This window comes from Mastomys coucha, unplaced genomic scaffold, assembly GCF_008632895.1.
Source record: "Mastomys coucha isolate ucsf_1 unplaced genomic scaffold, UCSF_Mcou_1 pScaffold1, whole genome shotgun sequence".
Lineage (NCBI taxonomy): Eukaryota > Metazoa > Chordata > Mammalia > Rodentia > Muridae > Mastomys > Mastomys coucha.
Genome location: NW_022196891.1, coordinates 56,906,170 through 56,926,115, shown reverse-complemented (window position 1 = coordinate 56,926,115; position 19,946 = coordinate 56,906,170). Strand labels below are relative to the sequence as shown.

At 43.6% G+C, this 19,946-nt stretch overlaps 1 protein-coding gene across 7 annotated transcripts in view; it reads right to left on the bottom strand.

Moving 5' to 3' along the window:
• Tnr (tenascin R) overlaps positions 1 to 19,946 on the bottom strand; it is a 409,328-nt gene that overhangs the window by 284,862 nt on the left and 104,520 nt on the right. The window contains exon 2 of one of the 7 annotated variants that reach the window (XM_031386561.1): positions 19,531 to 19,660. The exons of 4 other annotated variants lie outside the window; for them this stretch is intronic. The gene's annotated coding sequence lies outside the window, so the exon portion shown is untranslated. Of the gene's footprint in view, positions 1 to 10,825; positions 10,852 to 19,530; positions 19,661 to 19,946 lie in introns of those variants that run through there. 2 more of the 7 variants (XM_031386553.1, XM_031386570.1) reach the window with 2 other exon arrangements.

Below are 19,946 nucleotides of genomic sequence, written 5' to 3'. Positions count from 1 at the left end.
CCACACTGATCCCTTTGTTCCCTCAGACCTTTTCCCTATATAAACCCCTAACTTTCAAGCCTCGGGGTTGGCTCCACTATCTCCTGTGTGAGATAGGTGTGGTGCCGAACCAGGGCACCCTGAAATTAAAAATACCTCTTGTAATTACATCAAGATGGTCTCTCGTGATTCCTTGGGTGTACTTCCTCCCGAGATTTGAGTGGGGGGTCTCCCCCAGCGGTCTTTCATCACGTTCTTGCCCTGGCATTTACTAGCTCTGTGGTTTCAGGCACCCTATTAAGCTTGTTTCCCTTATCTGTGTATGAGAGACTGCTGCTATTTTTGTGCATAATGTACACAGCAGTGTTCAACCAACTTTAGCTTTGAAATAACACTTATTTGTAACTTACCTTCTTAAACAACTGAGTATATGCCACCACCAAACTCCATTGTTGTCAAACTGGAATGTGGCAGAAAGAGAGGAGGAATGTCAAATAGAAAATGTGAACCCTGTGGAGAGTGAGGAGAGAGGCTAAAAGGATGCCAAAGCTGAGATGCTGCTACCATGCTGCCCATAGGAAGCCGGCCACTCTAGCCAGAATAGAGAAAGTTCTTTCTTTTACTTCTGGCTACACAACACTCTCTTAAAGCTTCTTGCCAGAAGTCTGTCACCTCCTATGCATCTGTCACCTTCTAGGCATCTGTCACCTCCTAGGCATCTGCCTCATGATTACATTCCTTGCTCATTTCCTTCACCCTTTCCAGATCTCATCACTACCTCAGGTTGGTTTAGACCATTGCAGCACTGGAAGACTCTTTTTTAGTGTCCCTTCCCAAAGTCCCAAAACCTGATTATTCTGGTGTGCACCAGGGCTCTCACTTAGGGCATAGACCTAGGCACCTCCTTTGGTGTTCATGCTGTCACCAAAATCTCCCCCCTCCAAATCCTTTCCTCAAATATTCCTTCTTTGTATCTACTGTCCCCAACAAAAGGAGATCTTGTCATAGGACCCATCAGGACAGTCCCGGTTTCTTTTTTCTCCCCCCCCTTCATGAACACAAAAGGCCCATCAACATATGGATCCTCTTGTACAGTGGTAACATGATGATCAGTATCAGGGCAGGTGGCTGGTAGAAATATGGCTATGGCCACAAGACAATGAGCAGCAATACTAAAGATGGAGCCACAGGACTCCATCTGCTTGCCTAAGCCTGGAGGGTTGCAACTGTGGCATCATCTAAACTTATCAAAATGACCTATCACCTAAAACAAACAAACAAACACAACACAATACAACTTCCTTCCTGAAATAGGAAGAAGGAAAATGAGAACTGTCTTAATTATATTTGTAAAGGTTTTGGGTTTTGTTTTATAGGAAGTAAGACTTTTAACAGCATTGTGAAATCCTCATCTGCGGAAGTGTTTGGTAAGATCTGATAAGAGTCTGCAAAGACTGCAACCAAATTCTACTTTCAGCTGGTTCATGTTTCCCAGCTGACAAGAAGATACCCTGGGACTTTCTTCCTGCCATGAGTTTGTTCTATGAGCTCCCCCAGAAAAAGATACTGAACACCAAGTCTGGATTTCAGGACTTGGCAGATGATGATGGTACAGTAGCTGTAATTTTTGAGCTGTAAATTTTGATCAGACTATAGATTTTGAGCAGGGACAGGAGAGGTAGACCTAGAGATGTTTCAGTGACATTTAGGATTCCAGGTACCTCTCTAAGCAGAGGCAGGTTGCTTCACTTCAAGGGCTTAACTAAAGTGCAGAGTCACATGACTCAACGTGGCTTAACCCCAGATGTGTGAACTGCAAGCTCTGGACAAGGCTTGAGTTATAGCTCAGTAGCATAGCATGGGCTTAACCTATCCTAGCTTAACAAGGTCCTAGCTTTGATGCCAAGCAACAAAACACAAGCAACCTGAAAGATAGTCTAGGCCAGCCTCATCACTGAGTTACTAAGTCTCCTGACCATTCTGGACTTGAGCAGCTCCCAATGCATATAGGAGCTGGCAATGAACAATAGACAAAGAAGGAAAGGCCCTCCCTGCAACAGCATATGGTACTAAACGGAGACATAAAACAAAGCTGGAAGCTTAAACTCTCTGATTTACAGCCTATATTACAAACATGGTATGCACCTCTCATTTGAGTTTCTAAAATAGCCTTGTTTGGGTATATTTAGATTTTATCTTACACAGAAGTTAGTTATCTCCCTAAAGTCTTTACTGAAAAGATAGTTAGCCAATTTTTGTTCTCAGTGCTTGAATTTTCAAAGCCTTGCTGAGGTATAGATGCACTCAATGTCCTCATCTGAGGTAGACTATGGTAACTTGTAGAAGTATTTGAAGAATGGTAGTGGATAGGCTCTGCTTTTCAGTGCATGACTAAGAACCTACCAGACTTGTGACAGGGGCCTGATTGGCTTCCAAGTTAGCTATCTCACCATACAGAACCCCGAGAAGTATTTTGGGATTCTCCAGGGAGTCCATCTGAGGGAGGCAGACTTCTCAAGTCACTCTGTCCTTTACCCTAACCTGCCCCGTGTTTGCTGCCAAAGCATCTCTCTTCCAGTCTGGTCCTCCCATGAGGTCACCACCTGTCTTTGCAAGTCTGAATCACTGGAAACTTCCTTGGAAAAGTGTCACTGTTCCTTAGCCCTCTCCAAGGACCTGTCCCTGCCATTTGCTGGCAAGTACTGTTAGATGTTCTGGGGGTCAAGCCATGGGAATGGGCTGCCTCTCTGAATGTGAACTTTGAGGATTTGGGATCCTATGTAGATTCCTTCATACTGTAAGAGGGAGCAGAGGAAACAAATTTGCTTCTCTTAGAAATCAAATCCGTGGTTTTGAGAGCTGAAAGAACTAGAAGTTTGGCAGAGTCAAGGAGACGTGAGCTCTCTGGTGGCTCCGGGGTGGCTCCGTCAGCCAGGCATCTGTTCTGTGCATGTACCCTGTGTGCAAGGACACTTCAGGAAACAAATCCCCTCAGGGTGAGGAGCATGGAAAACAAGACAGTGTTGAGCACTGGAAAACAAGAGTGGTCTAGTCGCCCTCATTTCTCTGTGTGACCACAGACAAGGAGCCTCATCTCAGTTTCTTGGTGTACAAAAGGATGCAAAAGGCAACTTCAAACATGCCATCCTATCTTTCTGGTGTTTTGTTTTGTTTTGTTTTGTTTGATTGAATTGCCAGCCACCAATTAATGTGTAAAGAAAGCTATGTCTGCTCTTCCTACTACCTCACAAATAAATCCATTTCTTCCTTCCTCCCTGCCTTCTTCTCTGAAGGGCTGGAACCACTTGCATGTCCTGGGAATCCAAAAATTCTGAGGCTACAGAAGTCTGAGTGGAGCCCATATCCCGACTCACTGTGCTAGTTCTTTTGCTAAGAGTTATCTCACCTAGGTAACCTCTCATGGAAACTGACTCTATGTGTCAGTCCCAGAAACTCAGGGCCTGAAGTCAGCAGATACCTTGCATCAGTCCACACAGATAATGTTGCATGTTAGTCATTGCTCCTGAAACCAGAGAAGGCAGGAAGAGGGAAATGAGACCCTAACCCTGTCAGATTTGTTGAGGTGATTTGCTGACTATGTGGCTGTTACATCGTATGTCCTGTCGTGCTCCACAGCTGGCTCTGTGGGTCACTGACCTACTACTGCCTTCTACTCAGAGTATGCTCAGTGGATCAGCATCACCTGGGAGTTTGTTGACAAAGCAGAATCTAAGGTTCCATCCCAGATGTTCTGAAGCCAAATCTGAGACCCTGGATGAGTTGCAAACACACACACAAAGACCTAGGAACCACTGGTCAAGTGTAACAAAGTCAGAGTTCAACATTCTTTCCTAGCCAAGAGACGTGCTTCCATCCTCGGAATAACTGTGATGATAACGACACAACTGCTTACATTCCACAGAACCTTTCACATAAATGAATTTCTAGCCTTCAACTTTACCAAGTAGCTTCTTTATTATTTCACTCACTTATTTATGATTTATGGTTGTTATTGGTATGTTTCCTGGCCCTTGGAATCTAACCAGGGACTTGTAGATGCTAAGGCAAACTCTCTGCCACTGACTCAGCCCTGTTTGGTTCATTTTAGGTTAGGAGATTGAGATCCAGAAAGACTTAGTGCTTGACCAAGGTCTTGGAGCCAGAAAATAAGAGCAGACTTGAACTCAAGTTCCCAGGCTGAAAAATCTTGACTTTGTAATAATGTATTGACATTTCCCCTGAAATCCTTTTGGTTATTTAATCTGGAGGATTACTGAGGCTCAACTAACATTCCTTATGATGAAATTATTGGGGTTGACTCCTGTAGTCATTCAATTTGTGTGTTTACATTCCTTCGGTTAATCTGAGTAAATTTTATGGAAATAGATCTGGACCCTGTTTGTGGATGTTTATTGCCCACTAATCAGAAGTGAGTTGCAATTAGACCAGAGTTAGAAAGTAATAGCATAGTAGTTACCGCATAATTAAGAAGTAATAGCACGCGATTCTATCTCTGGCCTGGAGATTTAAAGTGGGATCATTAGAGCCCATCTCCTCCTCGCAGAAACCAGGAATATGGATGTGATATCAGCGCAGACATTATTAGTCAACTGCTCATCGCTGGTCATTTTTGCCCCTTATCCCTCGAGTTTCTAGGGTTCCTGGCCTTGACTTGTTTGCACATTGGCAGTCACTTAGCTCTTTTGTTCCAGGCCATTAAACTGCAGTTCTGTTTCACACAGGGTATCTCTGTCCCAACTGTGTAAGAGGAAAACATTTGTTTGTTTCTGTCTGCTCTGTTCACAGACACTTTCTGTTACCCAGGGGTTTTGCAGCACTGCTTTGCTTAGGAAAACTTGACAGAAAGCCATAGCATCATTGCTGACCTCAGGAAGTAGGAACTTCAGCATAGTTGACTTGCTTTCTTATCTGCTGAGTAACCCAAACCTTGCCTGTCCCCACAGGGGACACACAGCCCTGGAGAAAGGCTGACACAGGTGCAAGGACCGTTGAGGCTATACTTAGGGCAACGTCGTTGAGCTAATGCTGCCCCTCACCTCCTACCCAGGAGCACCCAGAACACATATTGTGGTTCCATTCAGAAAGTTAAGGATTTAACTGGCCACGAACCCAGTTTGCCTATTTTGTTTTCCATCTGGTTCTTCAGTACTGTTCATCTGCACCTTGATGGCCTCATTGTTCAGCTGGCCTAAGGACTGACAGGACTGCTTCTATAACTAGGAAGTGGGCAGTCTCTAAAAAGTAAAAATACCACTGCTATTAGTTACAAAAGGGTTCATTTCTTTATCTTATGTCTCAGCTTATGCTTCTGTATCCACCTTTGACTATCTCAACCTGACCAGCTTTATTACTGTGTATAGACACAATCTTGAATGTATCCATTTCTATCCAAAGGGCCATGGGGAACATCCAATATTTACAGAAGCTCTTACCAGCTGTGATATATAAAACTTTGTGCAGAATCCAATAGAGAAATGGCCCCAGGACTTTGGCCCAGAGGACCATGCATGGCATTGAGCTATTTCACTTTTCATTTCTGCTTTAAGAGACCAGAAAAGCCAGACAAATGATGCAACTATGTATTGGATAAGACAAAGCTGAGCAGCCTCCTCATTTTACTAGGTGCAGGCTTAGTTATGGAAAGACAAGTATCTTCAGAGATATCTTTGGTGCAGAAAGGAATAAAAGTCTTAGAGCATAGGCTTTAGAACTTGATTCTTGGGACATCATCTGATCTAAACTCACCATTTTATATATGAGGAAACAGAGCCCAGGGGTGTTACAGAATCTGCTCCCAACTTCAACACTAGTGAGGACTGAGCCAGATGCTGTGTGAATTGGTATAATCAGACCCATTTCTTGTTCTTCCTCTGGAGAACAAATGTAATAAGAGAGATCACCCCTAAGAACAGTGCACACAGAGAGCTTGTGTGTTGGAATGGAAATATTGGCTTCAGAATAAGAAAACATTCACTCCAACTCCTTCCCACCCTAAGTAATCAGGGCTCTTGTAGAAGGAAATGAATATAAACCTACCTAGAAAATGGGAATAATAAAAGCCCCCTCGCCGATTTAACAGAAAGCGTACAAGCAGGGAGACAGTGTGCTGTGCACTGTGCATATGTGCAGTCTCAGAATCAGAGTCCTGTCTGCTATGAACTCCATTTAGCAGTATGGGCAAAGGAACTGGGAAGGACTTTAGAGGCTTGGGGGTGGGGGGGAATTGAGGCATAGAATATTTCTGTCTGGTTTGTAAGACAGTGATAAGCGGTGTAGAGAAAGGATCTATGCATCTCAGAGTCCTGAGTGTGTGTGTCTAGCTTGCAGTGTGGATGAGCACAGGATGCAGAGCAGATCCCTTGTTCATCTCTCTGCATCTGTCTTCACTCCAGCCTGCATTCTGCTGCCAGATTCATCTTCCTGATTAAAACCTTCTAATTTCTCCCCACTGGTATTAATTCCAAACACTTAGCTTGAATTCCCATTTATCATCATCTAAACTCATCTAAACTTTCCTACTTCCCTGCCACTGTGGTCCCTGCCAAACCCAGCTTTGCAGTGCCCCAGATGTACCCCTGGGGTGCCTTCAATGGTGCCTTCTCCCAAGTGTTGTCCTTTCGCTGAGATGTTCGAAATACACTCAGCTTTCCTAACCTACAAAACGCAGTAGAAATGGCAGCTATCTCACAGGGTTGTATAAAAAACATCAGCATGTGATCTGATATTAAACATCTGCAAGGTAGACTTCTGGTTAGTATAACTCAATTCCAACCTCCCATGCCCAGCTCTCCCGTCCCATCTAGTACCTTTCTGCTCCTCCCCTGATTCCCCCTTGTATCCAGCCCATCTTCTTCCTGTTCCAAGCACTCAGCAATCCTGAAAATTCAGCACACATTCAATTGGGGTTGTCCCATGTCTCCTACCAAATTATAAGAGCATTAGAAGCAATGATTTATATTTCCCAGAGTCTGAGGATGTGATCTCACACTGGGTCTACCCTGGTTCAAATCCCACCTCCAAAGATAAAACACTTTGGTCAAGTAAATCAGCCCCTTTAAGCTGGTCTCCCCTGTGAAGCAATAATATCATGCACCTTATGAAGGTGTCAGGAGCAGTGCAGTAAATGAATCAGTCCATAGGGAGTACCAAGCCTGGTGCTCAGTGCATGCTCTGCACAAGTACTGGGTATTAACCGTTATATGTCACTTTAGCTTTCACGCTTTGAGTAGAACTATGAACACAGTATTTGGGGAATGCCTAAGTCCTGATGTCTGATCTGGCAGGAGCATTATGTGCAGAAAAGCCAGGCTTGTGCTCGTCCCATCGTCGAATCCATTACTGTGTACCATTGCTGCCCTGGGTCAGGTGTTTTCAGGAGCATGACAGGGCTGTGTTTCGGGGCCTTCATTCTCATTCATATTTAGGGAAGCCACCCAGACAGAAGCAAGTGATCTGGCCCCTCCTCCTGCCCTAGACGCTTTGCTTTTATCCTCTTTGTGCTTCACAGGAACCCAGGAGGATCTGCATCTCACCTCTTCCTCAGGACTCTGCCTATTCGCTCCTTTCCCTGAAACGGTACCTCCCCCCTCCCCGGCTCCCAGTTCCCATTGTGCTGCTGACATTGCCACTCACATCCTGTGTTGCAGTTTGGGTCCTAAACATCCCGGGTAGCCTAGATTTGTTTCCCAGCTTTGTGCTATTGGGAGGTCATGGAACCTTCAGGCACGCAGGCTACTTGGATGTACTCATTCATTCATTCAGCACGTGTGAACCATCATACACATGTAGAAGTCAGAGGACAACATGGAGGAGTTGGTGAACTGGTCAGGTTTGGTGGCAAGCAACTTTGCCCACTCAACCATCTCAAGGACTCCCCACCCTTTTCTCTTTACACGCTGATTTTTTCAGGAAAATGTTACGATGATAAACAACCACTACCACACCCTCTTTTGCCAAGTCCCAACCTAACTCAAGCCTTCAGTTTGGGTTCCTCTCCTGCTCGGAAACCTTCCTGGAAACCTTTAGACTGTGTTAGTGCTGTGTTAGTCCCCTAATGCTGAGGTAATCAAGTGTCACAGACTGATACACAACAAAGAAAGTCAGCTTTTTTGTTTTGTTTTGGTTTGGTTTTTACAGGGTTTCTCTGTGTAGCCCTGGCTGTCCTGGAACTCACCCTGTAGACCAGGCTGGCCTCGAACTAAGAAATCCGCCTGCCTCTGCCTCCCAAGTGCTGGGACTAAAGGTGTGCTTTTCCTTATGCTCTACTTAGGAACAGAGTCGCTGCAGGATGGTGCCCCTTGCTTAGTCCTAAGGGAAGACTTGTGTTTGGTACCTCCCACATCTGTGTTTCCTTTTGGCCCAGCTCTCTGGGTTGCTATTGGGTGGGAAAAGCTCAGCAGTACTATTCCGATAAAGACGAGTTCACCCCACTTTGCAGCGTAAGGACCATGAGAAGGAAGAGATCCTTGTTTACCTGGGAAAGCTCCCCCCACACACCTCGATATCTACACATTCCGCTTCTATAATTCTGAAGTTATGAGATATATGTTAGGATGTTTGTTGTTTCTCTTCTAGTAACGCACAGCTGTTGAAGCCACACCCACTCAGACTGTAAAACCACGCCTCCAAGGTGCCAGAGGAAGCACATGTCCTGGGTGCGGGAACACAGCAGAGCAGACGTTGGACTCCGTGGCAGGGAACATGTGAGTATTACAAAAGGACTGGGACAGCCCAGCTCAGAGGTGGGGGTGCAGGGCACCCCCTTATACTGGCTCTTAGGACTCTGGGAAACGGGTTTTCTTGGCTTTCAGGCTGCCTCTGCTCCTTAGGGAACTAGTATAGTGGGATTCCCCAAAGGACCCTGCGCCAGATTGATTCCACCAGTTCTGCGTATGCCGCTATTGCTGCAGAAATAGCCTTCCTGTGGGATTCACACCACGTGCTCTTCCACCCAGAGACCATTTCCATTGCTTTGGAAGACACCCCTCTACCTCCAGCCATCACCTCAGTGCACCCTGTAAATATTTCCCCATGAGTGGGAACTGTATGAAACCAAACAGGAACAGGTGATGGCAGGCTGTGCGGTGGAGTTACAGCTTCCAGAAGCATCTCAGCACCTCCAAATTGCTTTCCAACACTCCCTCCATGTTAAGCTTGCTTCTCCATTTTCCCTTCTGATGGGGTCTTCCATTGTACTCCAATTGACCTCCTCATTGCCCAGGGCTGATCATATATGCTCCAAAGGGATCCTTGATGCTCACTCAGGAGCATCCCCATGGTAGCCCCCAGCTCTCCTCAGTTAACCATCTCTGCAAATGCTCTCACAACCATGCCCAGAGATGCATCTCCTAGATGATGCCATACCAAGTTGGCAATCAAGACTAACCATCTCACTTGTTAAGTTTGTTCTTTGACAGCTTCATACGTGTATAAAATATGTTTTAAGCATACATGCCCTCATGTAATCTCCCACCCGCTTCTTCAGAACCCCTTCTTCCAAATGCCTATTCTTCCAAATTCCTATTTTCATTAACGGCCATAGTCTGTTTATATTCCCAGCCACAGCAGCAGTCTGTAGGTGGGAAAGGGTGTGGCATGAATCCCGGGAGGAGGAAGCAATGCCCAAGGGTTGCACCCACTTCAACAGCAACAGAAGAGGGGATGCTGGTGTGGCTGAGCCAGCCTGACACTAGGGTCTCTGGGAACATATTAAAACACTAGGAACCTCTTAAAGTAAGGGTGAATGATAGCCCCTGAAAGGTGTGTTCATGTCCTGACCCTAGAAACATGTGGAGAGCATATTTCAAAATAAATGTCACTGTTGATCTGATTCAAGCGAAGGATCCCAAGATATGATCAACAAGTGTTATTTAGGTCAACCTTAAGTCCTATGGCAAGTGATAAAAGGGAAAAAAAGGAGAGTCATTGGCAGGAGAGTTGAAGTCATCTAAAGATTGAAGAGGTATTAAAACAGATATAAATCCAGGACAGAGAGATCTCTCAGTGATTAAGACGGCTTGCTGCTCATCCAGAAGATGGGCTTCTGTCTTCAGCAAACAGGTCAGGTCAGGTCAGGCAGTTCTCAGTAGCCTTTTACCAGTGGGGCTAGCCTGATCTAATCCAATAGTTGTTTTGCTGGAAGGCCATGTATAAGGGTGTAAGTATAAGGTAGTGCTATCCTGTTTTGCACCATTATTAATCTTTCAGCTCAAATAAAGTGGGTTCAAGTTGGAGGTTATAGACATTCGGGGACACTGGGTATAGAACTGGCAGCTGTCACTTGAAAGCCGAACAACAGAGGAGTTGCTTCAGGATAGTGGGATGCTAGGGACAATCTTCCTCTCCAGTACTTTATAATTCATCAGGTGTCAGCTTGAAGGGGAATGGAAAGAGGAGCCCGTTATCCCCAGTGGTGGCACCAGCAGGAGATGAAAGGAACCACATAATTCATTCAATTAGTCTATAAGTTCCCTCTGGGTCTGCAGAGGGGCTTCCTGTGGCCATCAAGGTCAAGTTGTGAAGAACACTTATCTATGGGACTTGGTAGAAAACAAAAGAAATCTCATTTTCTCTCAAATTTAATTTTACCCTGTGTTCTGAGAGTGTGATCCTATCAGGCTCAGAGTGTAATAGCCCAGTTGGAGTGGATCAGATAGGATTTTTGATAGTGCCTGTGAGCTCTCAAATGGTAGGCACATGCGCCCCAGCTGTCTGCTTAACCACAAAGTTTCTGAAAGTCGCCTTATCCCTATCCCCAGCCACAGATCTTGTCAGTTCTTTGCTTCAGCAGATGGTCAGCAGGACCAAAGCATGGGAAATGTCTTACCAGTCCAGGCTCAGATGTTTCTATCACAAGTTCTCAGGGGAAACTGGGTTGCTTTCAAATCTCTCAGCCACTGAAATGATACCAGGCTCACAGTTCGTGAAGCAGGCTTCTAGGAGCAGGCAGGCCAAGGTGGTGCACTGTAAAGAACATCTGATAAGCACTTCATAACTCAAGGGGTGTGGAGACAGAGAGTATGGACGGTGGCAGAGACTGGTGAAGGAAAGCTTGTGAAGTGGTCAATGAAGTCTTTCCTATTGCAGAGAGCTGTGGGTGAGAATGGGTAGATAGGACAGGAGGAACTGGCATAGCTAAGTCCTTACCTTCAATAGGCGGGGATCAACCACTACAAGGGGCCTGAAGAACCAGAGTGCCTTCAAGACCTTAGAGTGACTTCAAGATCACAGCCCTTTAAGACATGAAGAGAGCAACGCTTTCATCTCAATCAAAAGGCCATGAGTGAGATTTATGACCAAGAAACCTTATAAGCTAGAAGTAAAGTTAGAGGCAGGAGACAAAATGATTGAGAAGGAAATGCCTTGGAGTGTCTGAAGCTTGCGTTTATTTTTGGGTGGTCTCTAAAGACTCAGTGTGGGGCAAATGTGGTCATGTGTACTGTGAAGAAAGCCGGACGCCCATATATAACACAGGCAGGCAGGCTGTAATGGTTGAGGCATGGCTACCAGCAGTGTGAAGATAGAACTAGCTCAACCTCAGACTCTGACTCAACCCCCGGGAAGGGCTTTCTTGCTTTTCTGGCCTCTTCCCAGGTTACTATATGTATATCTGATATCTGGAGGTACATTATGAGCCTCTAAATCTGGGAGCGGGTTTTTCGCCCCCTTGGAAGTCTCTAGGGACTTTATAACTCAAAACATATCTGGAGTGAAAGGTTGCTTTGATGCCCTGGAGTCTGAGGACAGATCTGAGGAGTAGGAAGTTCCCGTTCTACTGCAAAGAGCACAGCCTTTTCTTCTGGCCTATAGAAAAGAGGGACTCTGGCTCTGTCCCTAGAAACTGCATACCCATAAAACCTTTTGATGGCAAACTCTCTGAAACTGTAGAGCACAGAGGAAGTGCCGATGAGAAGGTGAAAACGATTATATTGCTTGCTTCCTGTCAATTGACACAGCAATTACTAAATGGTCTCGTGGAGAATTCTCGAGGTTGCCATGGGCGTACTCCATAACCATCCTTATAACGAAGCCCCTGGCCTTCAGAACTAGCCCGCAATGGTTTAGGATGAGACCTATTCTTATTCTCCCATTTCCTCCCTCCCTCCCTCTCTCTTTGATGTGTAGAAAACAGGAAAGTTTGGAAAATTAGAAGGGTTTTGGCCTCTGTTTCAAATGTACTTGTACAGGTGTTTAGGGGAATACCTTCCTACCACAGTACTTAACTTCACTGTCAGCCTTGCCTTTAATGAATAAATCACAGCCCTTTAGAGCTGCCGGGCTATTTCACACTAAATTTACCTGTGCTCCTGAAACAACCCAAGAATGCATCTGAGCTCTGCTGGCAAAGCAAGACTGAACAGCCTGCAAATACCAGAGAGAAAGCTCACAAAGTAAAGGAGTTCGGCAGGCCCAGTCCTCTGCAGGGCCCATTGGTAGTCCTACCAACATCATCTGCCTACAATGGAGAAAGGAGGGAAAGTAAATACATTCACTTAGTGGACTTCAGGTCCGTATGATTCATCAAGTTGAAAAGACCAGGACTGTGCAGGAAGAATGTAGAACACTGGAGTGTGGGATGCACTATTATCAATAATTAAAATGCATGAATATGCTAAGCAACCCTTATTATGAAACTTTAATATAGAAATGTATACGTGTATGTGTACACAGATATACTGAGATGTATATATTTCAGAGAGTATATATATATATATAGGGTAAGACCTATTTTTATTCTCCCATTTCCTCCCTCCATATATATCCATGTATATGTGTGTGTGTGTGTGTGTGTGTGTGTATGTAAAAGCTAGAAACAGCAGAAACAATGGGGATCTTCAGCATTCTGAAAACAGCCAGCTAAATTCTGACTATCTTATTTCAAAATTAACTGCTACCTACAGATCTGCAGGCTGAGATGGGGTAGAGTGTAGGACAAAATACAGGGCAATATACAGTAAATAATATCATATAGCTAGACAAATGAGGAAGCATATATGTAATATATGAATGCTTGTGCATATGAATGAGTATATGTACGCATTGTATGTAAGGGAGTGTGGAAAAGCTATGGAAGGATGTGTAAATCAAATTGTGAACAATCTTAAGGCACTCAAATGAGACTAGAGGTATATTAGCTTTTTCTGTATATCTCCATGTATTGCTTTATATATTATTAAAAATATAATGCTCTTGTCTAGAGTGAAAATTTAAAAGCATGTTTAACTCTATTTAGAAATCATCTTGGAGACAAGTGTAGTTTGCAAAATTCAATGATAATGCTGGCACTATACTACCTCATTAATACAATTTGCATTAGAGGAAACCAGGTGAGATGACGTCAGTACCACAGGGCACACAAGAGACTGTGAGAAGGGTTCTTAGGTCCCTGGAGGACTTCACCTTGGGCCTAGGGGCATACCTAGAGTGGCTCTTTAATGAGCAGACTGTGAACTTCACTGTCAACAGACACTTCGCTTCGTGGAAACTTTACAAACAAAATTGCTTTTGTTTAAAGCAAAAGCTGCTTGGCAAATATACTTAGCAAATTGGCTAACTGTGAATGGTGTGAATAGAGCTGGCTTCTCTGGTTTCCAAGGCTCACCAGGGTACTGCTGCCAGGAACAGAGGGGATAGGGGCACTGGTGTGTGATGAGGCGGGATGTCCACAGGACAGCTGAGGTCACCCACGCTTTTATTTTCAATGTCAGATTATTTCATTTTCTTTGCAAAAATACGGTTAGACAAGCCTCAACAAAACTGAGATATAAGGGATTTGATAATTCTTCATTATCTCTAAAATGCCTAGTAGTTTTCAAGAACTTTAGATATTAGAAATAAAACTAATATTAATACTAAATCTATTAAATACCTATTTAACACTGAATTTCTAAGCTCAGTTAGTCTCAAGAATGGCTCTGGGAGCTCTATTGTGCCTATTTTACAGATAATGAAAGAGAATTTTTGACCTCTGCATGGCCATGGAACGTGGCAGAGCATCTGAAATCTACCTCACAGATCCCAATGCTATGGCAGGACTCCTTGTACTATGCTGGCTTCCTATAGAAGACTATGATGACCCTTCTCCTATGAAGAACAGATAAATCATCATTACTCAAATTCTTGGCCATCTCTTCAGGCCTTTACACAAACCATCCTTTTAAGGATACTTGCCTCCTCTGCTTTATAAAAACTCATTTCCCATGTCTAGACATTCAGCTCATCAAACTAAGTCAGAGCTACCCTCCCACATAGTAAAACTCAGCTTGATCTATAATTTTATATAAGCCCCACTTATTTATAAGGGGTTTATAAAAGAACAAAATCCTGTACCCTCTTATGAGCTGTAATGCCTGGCAGCTCAAAGCTATTTAAACTTGCATTTGTAGAACAACTGAATAAGTAAATGAACTAAAAACACATGAATAGTCCGCCACTCGCTTCTCCTTCAGAATGAAATTAGAATTCCTTCTCATGTGTAGACTTAAGACCTAAAACAATAAAGAATGAGAAAACATAAGTGTCCAGAGAAGATTCAGAGCCTGGTCTTGAGATGAGTCTCTTGCTGGCCAAGAAATCATGAGTGCGTCAGAAGCCTGCCAAGGCTCTTCAGTGGGAGATGGTTGAGTGAATGGCACAGGGGCTGAGGAGCTCCTGGGCATACTCTCTCATACACTTCTGATCTTACTTAGCCTGTAGACAGGAGGCTGCCGTTCTCAGAGAAGACAAAGGCAGGAGATTCAGAGCTGACCCAGGGCGTCTGCGGTTTACCATCTGTGTTTCCTACTTTTGCACTGCTGTGACCAAAATACTTGACCAAGCAGCTTAAGGCAAGCAACTTAAGGGTCTGTTCTGGCTCACAGCTTCAGAAGGTTCAGTCCTTCATGGTGGGGATGGCATGGCAGAGTTCATGGAGGTGGGAGTGTGAGATAGCAGCTTATTCCACTGAAAGGCCAAGCAGGAAACCGAGAACCAGGCCAGGACCAGGGGCACTTGTAACCTTCAAAGACCTGCTCATGGACACCTACTTTTACTAGTTAAGTCCTATTTCTTAAGGCTCCACAGCCTTTAAAATAGCTCTGTACTAAGAGCTAGAGACTAATCGTTCAACCGTGAGCTGCTAGGGGCCATTCCAGGTTAAACTACATAACAATGACAACAGCTGGCTCTGCCTATTATACTTGGGGAGGAACGGGGCTCACAGAGAAGGCAGGGTGATTTTCTTGGATCTGAAATGAGATGTTTTAGTGGCCCTTAATGGCTCCCAATAGTGTTTTGAAATTCTCTTGAGAGACTAAATGAACATACAAATGAAAAAAAAATACATGTAGATCATCTTTGATAGATTTAAATCTGTTCTTCCGGGGAAATTGCTCTTCATTTGCTTTGTCAATTTAATTGCTAGACATATCTCCAGACCTGGTCCAAACCCAGATCCATTCTCTACAGTCCATTGCATCCATAGTTATTGTCTGTGGGGCATTTTGTATTGCTCCTGTTTTAATGCACTATGCGTAGTATCCTCAAATGGACTATTGGCATCATATAGGGCAAGACTTTATGACCTTCTCTTCCCAGTACTCTAAGCACACAGCCACTAATAGCCTGTGCTTCAAATTACAAGAAAACAAAAAGAAAGGAAAGATTTAAAAGAAGGAATAGAAGGATGGAGGGGAAAAGGGTAAGAAAGGTTTTAATGGCAATGACAAAGTGTGGTTTAGACAATCTAGCTAGTGCTGGAATGAAACTAGAAATAGTTTTCAATATGGCCTATGTAATTACAATTAATAAAATATTCTGTTACCTAAATCATTTAATTACTAAACTTCTCACAGCCTGTGAGTTGATTTAATCAAAAAATGCCATAAAAATTAGAGATGTGGTGGATGGATGGCCTTTGAGAACATTTTGTATTATAAATGGAACCCTCAGCCAGAGGGAGGGAGGAGGGAGACGGGGGGGGGGGGGGAGGAAAGGAAGAGTGGGAGAGGGGGGAGCAGGAAGAGTGAAGCAATGCTTTTCTCTTCTCCAATCAGCTGGGATCTTTGTCTCAGAGTGAGGGGAGGGGGGAAGAGGATGAAAAGCACTGGGAAATGTGCCATGTTAATATTCCAGAGCACAGGAGTGGCCCTGATGGCAGCTGTGGGTGCAGCACTCAGACAAACCCGAGCTCAGCACAGCACTGACTGCTAACTATGTGCACCTTCCTGACTTTGTTTTTCTCATTCATACAGCTGGATCACAATAATGGTGATTAAAAAAAATAATAATAATAAGGCTGATTCCTGGAGGCCACTATGCAGATGAAGGAAGCTAATATATGTAACCCACTTGACCCCATGAAAGGCCCCTGGTGACTGTCAATTCTGTGCTTTGATATTGGATTCTGCTTACTGTTTATACTGGGGACAGAGCTTACATGTCCCTGCATTTTAGTTCCTTTGAATGATGGCCTGTGTGCGCAAGATGATGCTGATGCTGATGAGACGCCAGCTCCGCTTGCTGCCAGTTCTACCTCCTTCCTTGTATCCCATCCATCCAGCTACACAATAACCCTTATCCTGTCTCCCCATCAGCTGGCCTCTGTCTCACCTGTGAGTCCCTCTGCCTCCAGTGGAAAGTCATTTATTCTGCTGATAGGCCTTCACTTTCCTTCACATTTTGTTTTCTTGGCTAAATGATTATCTGACTGTCTTGGGTAGGTGGTTTATCTCAATAACCTGAGAATGTGTCTGAAAACAGAATGCATGGAGAAAGGATGTCAGTCAGTCCATGTCATGAAATGTGGATATCGGTTGAGACTTCATTTTTATGGGGCAAGGAGAGACCATAGCGACTTGAAATATTCAAGTAGGGAAAAACTACAGCATATCTCCTAGTCCTCTTCCAATCACCACCACCCTAAGTCACAGAAATGAAAAATGACTTCCTCACCTATAGTACCAGAAATCAGTCCTAAGTTTCCTGTCCCTAGCTGATATTCTTTTTAATGATAAACTGGTTTTTTAGTACTTCATAAATTGCTATGGTGCTACTTGTTGCCAAGCCCCCACAGAACAAACAAAAACTTCAAAGAGGTTGCCATGGCTTGTCTAGATTTCCTGTGCCTGCCCCCACAACAAATGTTCCCAAAACAATATCATACTTGCTACTAGGCCCTTCCTCTGCCTTTTGTAGAAGCTGGTCATGTGCATCAAGAACTGGAGTCCAGGTGTTTGGATATGACAGGATATACCACAGACAAAAAGAGGTGTGTGCCATGTTTACCCACATCCTGAAGTTAATAGTGTGTTGGAGGGTCAAGCTACAAAAAGATAATTCAACATGTAGGTCTGACTCAGAAGCTATCCCTGACTTAGAAGGCTTGAGTGGACCTGGACATAAAAAGAAAACTGTTCCAAGAAGTTCTGAACAACCAAAGAAGTTACATCTTGAATATGTTCACCAACTTGTAGAGAAATGGAAGGGCCTCTAGTTTCTCTTTTCAAAGTTGCCCCCAGGTCAACAGAAGGGTCTCTGGTAGTTTGGAAAATCTCTCTTCAAATGTGTCCTGGTTTTTAACATTTGCCTACAATGTCAGCCACATAATCCCAATATTCAGTCAGAGTGAGTTTTCTTATCTTGACTCCACATCTACATTTGTAGAACACATTTTATCAAGTACTTGGCAGGAGATATGGAGTGGTGAGGAGGTAATTCTCTTGTATTGCACTGATTTCAGAATTTTTAATAAAAAAATCCTCAAATCCAGTTCCACCAATATAGATGGAATTGGAAATGTGTGCTTCGGACTGCATTAACCCTATAGAATCTGGATTTAATTACAGGAGCCCTCGGCAATGGTGCCAGCTTCCTTGCTCCTGTGTGGTATTGTGCATCCTCTTAACACAGAGACACTCAATCAAATTATAGATCAAATTCATATTCAACTCCTATAGTCCACAGAGGCCCATAGATTACTGAAAAGAGAGTTAGCATTATCCACTTTTGAATTCCTGAGTGTTTATTTTAGAAATACAAAAAAAAAAATCAATTCCAATCCAGGAGATTTATGTGTCCCCACAAAGAAATCATGATGCCTGGCTCAGTATTTGTTACCACTCCAGAGTCACCTGTTCAAATTACTCCTAAGCTATATAGTAGAGGTCAGCTCCACTATCACCCCCATTCCTAGTTCCTAAATAGAACCTGCTGTTCCTTCTGCTTTGTGGATCACTATTCCAAATCTTAGGTTATGCTGGAGATAGGAAAAGTGCCCAGCTAATTTGGAGCTATTGTGGAACACCTTACGGAACTAAGATCCAGTGTCCACTATTAGCCTCTGCCATATCTGTCACAGATGCAAGACCTGCAGAGCCAGGATATTGACATAGTAGTAAGAGTGGTGATAATAACAGCTAAGACTTACAGTCATCTAACTTTGTTTGAAGTACATAAGTGTTCTATATGTAATCTTGTCTTTTCCCTAGAGCCCTGCCACTTTCCCAGGTCTCAAGAAGGGGCAGAACTTCCAAATAATGACTGTACTCTCTTCTGCTTCATTTCCAACCCCCTCCTACATAGACTTCTTGCTGAGCCTAGCTTCTTGGTTTTAGAATGCTAGTGCTCTGTGAATCTTTCAAGTGGCCCCTCTTGACCCTGAGCCTCAAGCACACCATTCTAGGTCTCATGCCTCTCCATTCCTTGATGCCTTAGGCTAAAGTCTTTTTTAAAAATTGCAAGATCTCCAACACAGAATTCCTTGTGCTTCTCTACAACTAATAATCATTTGGGTATGATTTTAAATCTACTCATTTTATATCATTATTGAAGAATGTTCCATTATGCAATTCTATTGTGAATCTTACTGATGTTATTGTAAATATTCATAAGACACAATAGAGTTAGTTCATGTGAGTCTGATATTTAAGAAAGTATGGGATAATGGAAGGAGGCTGGGAATTTATAGAAGCACTCTGAGCTTATTTGTGTTGCCTTATGGTACCCTGAGTTCTAAGGCTCCCTGAAAAATAGCATGCTAGAATATGACAATAGAGCAGATGTAACTGGTTATTACATAGTGCAGTTGTCAACTGGGAAGCCATTACTGCTGCTGACACTCAGGGATCCATAATGATGAAACTAGTGATAACACAAATAATTAAAATGTAAAGAGTTTCATCATTATTTTAAGCCTCTAGTGTTTGCCACACCTAGGCTTAAATTTTTAGCTCACAAATACACAAACTTGTACTTCTTTCTGCTTCTCCCTACCATGGAAATAATAGAAGACTGATTTACAAAATCATTCAAAACCAGGAAGTAGCAAAAGAGAAAAAAATATTGAGTCCTGGGTAATCCACAGCCTAATGGATGCCTGGATGACAATGAGGAAGGCATAGTACATTTCTATTTTCATGGTAGGCTTGTCTTTGGAGACCAAAATAATTCATGTATCAGCTCATCAGTATCTGAATAATTAAGTGCTGGATGAACTTCTCTGCAGCTCCAAGAAGAAATCTTCCACCAAGAGGGAAATGTCAAATCTAATGTTACCTGGTCTCCTTTTTCCTTGTCGAAGGCTTGTCTTGCCTGTGACTTTGGATTAAATCTTCTTGCTCAGGCTTCTTATCTGTGCATGTGGCCTCATGATCACCATCAGACACTGCTCTGCAGAGAAGTAGGGCTGAGTATAATGAGGGGGAAGTGAGTGTCAGCCCCAGAAGTAATACGCACCTCTCCTCTACTGAAACTTAGTAATGACTCAGCTTTTACAGGTTCCTCCATGACATGTCAGGCGGTGTGTGAGCATCTAATTGGCCTTCTCTACAGAAGGATAATGCACAAAGTTGGACCCTGTAAGCCAGACTCTTGAGGAGTAGGGTCAAGTCTCTGGTCTCTGATTCTGAGATATTCTCTGGACAAGGTAAAAACAGTGAGAACAATTTCCTTTGTGCAAAATCCTTTTGTAA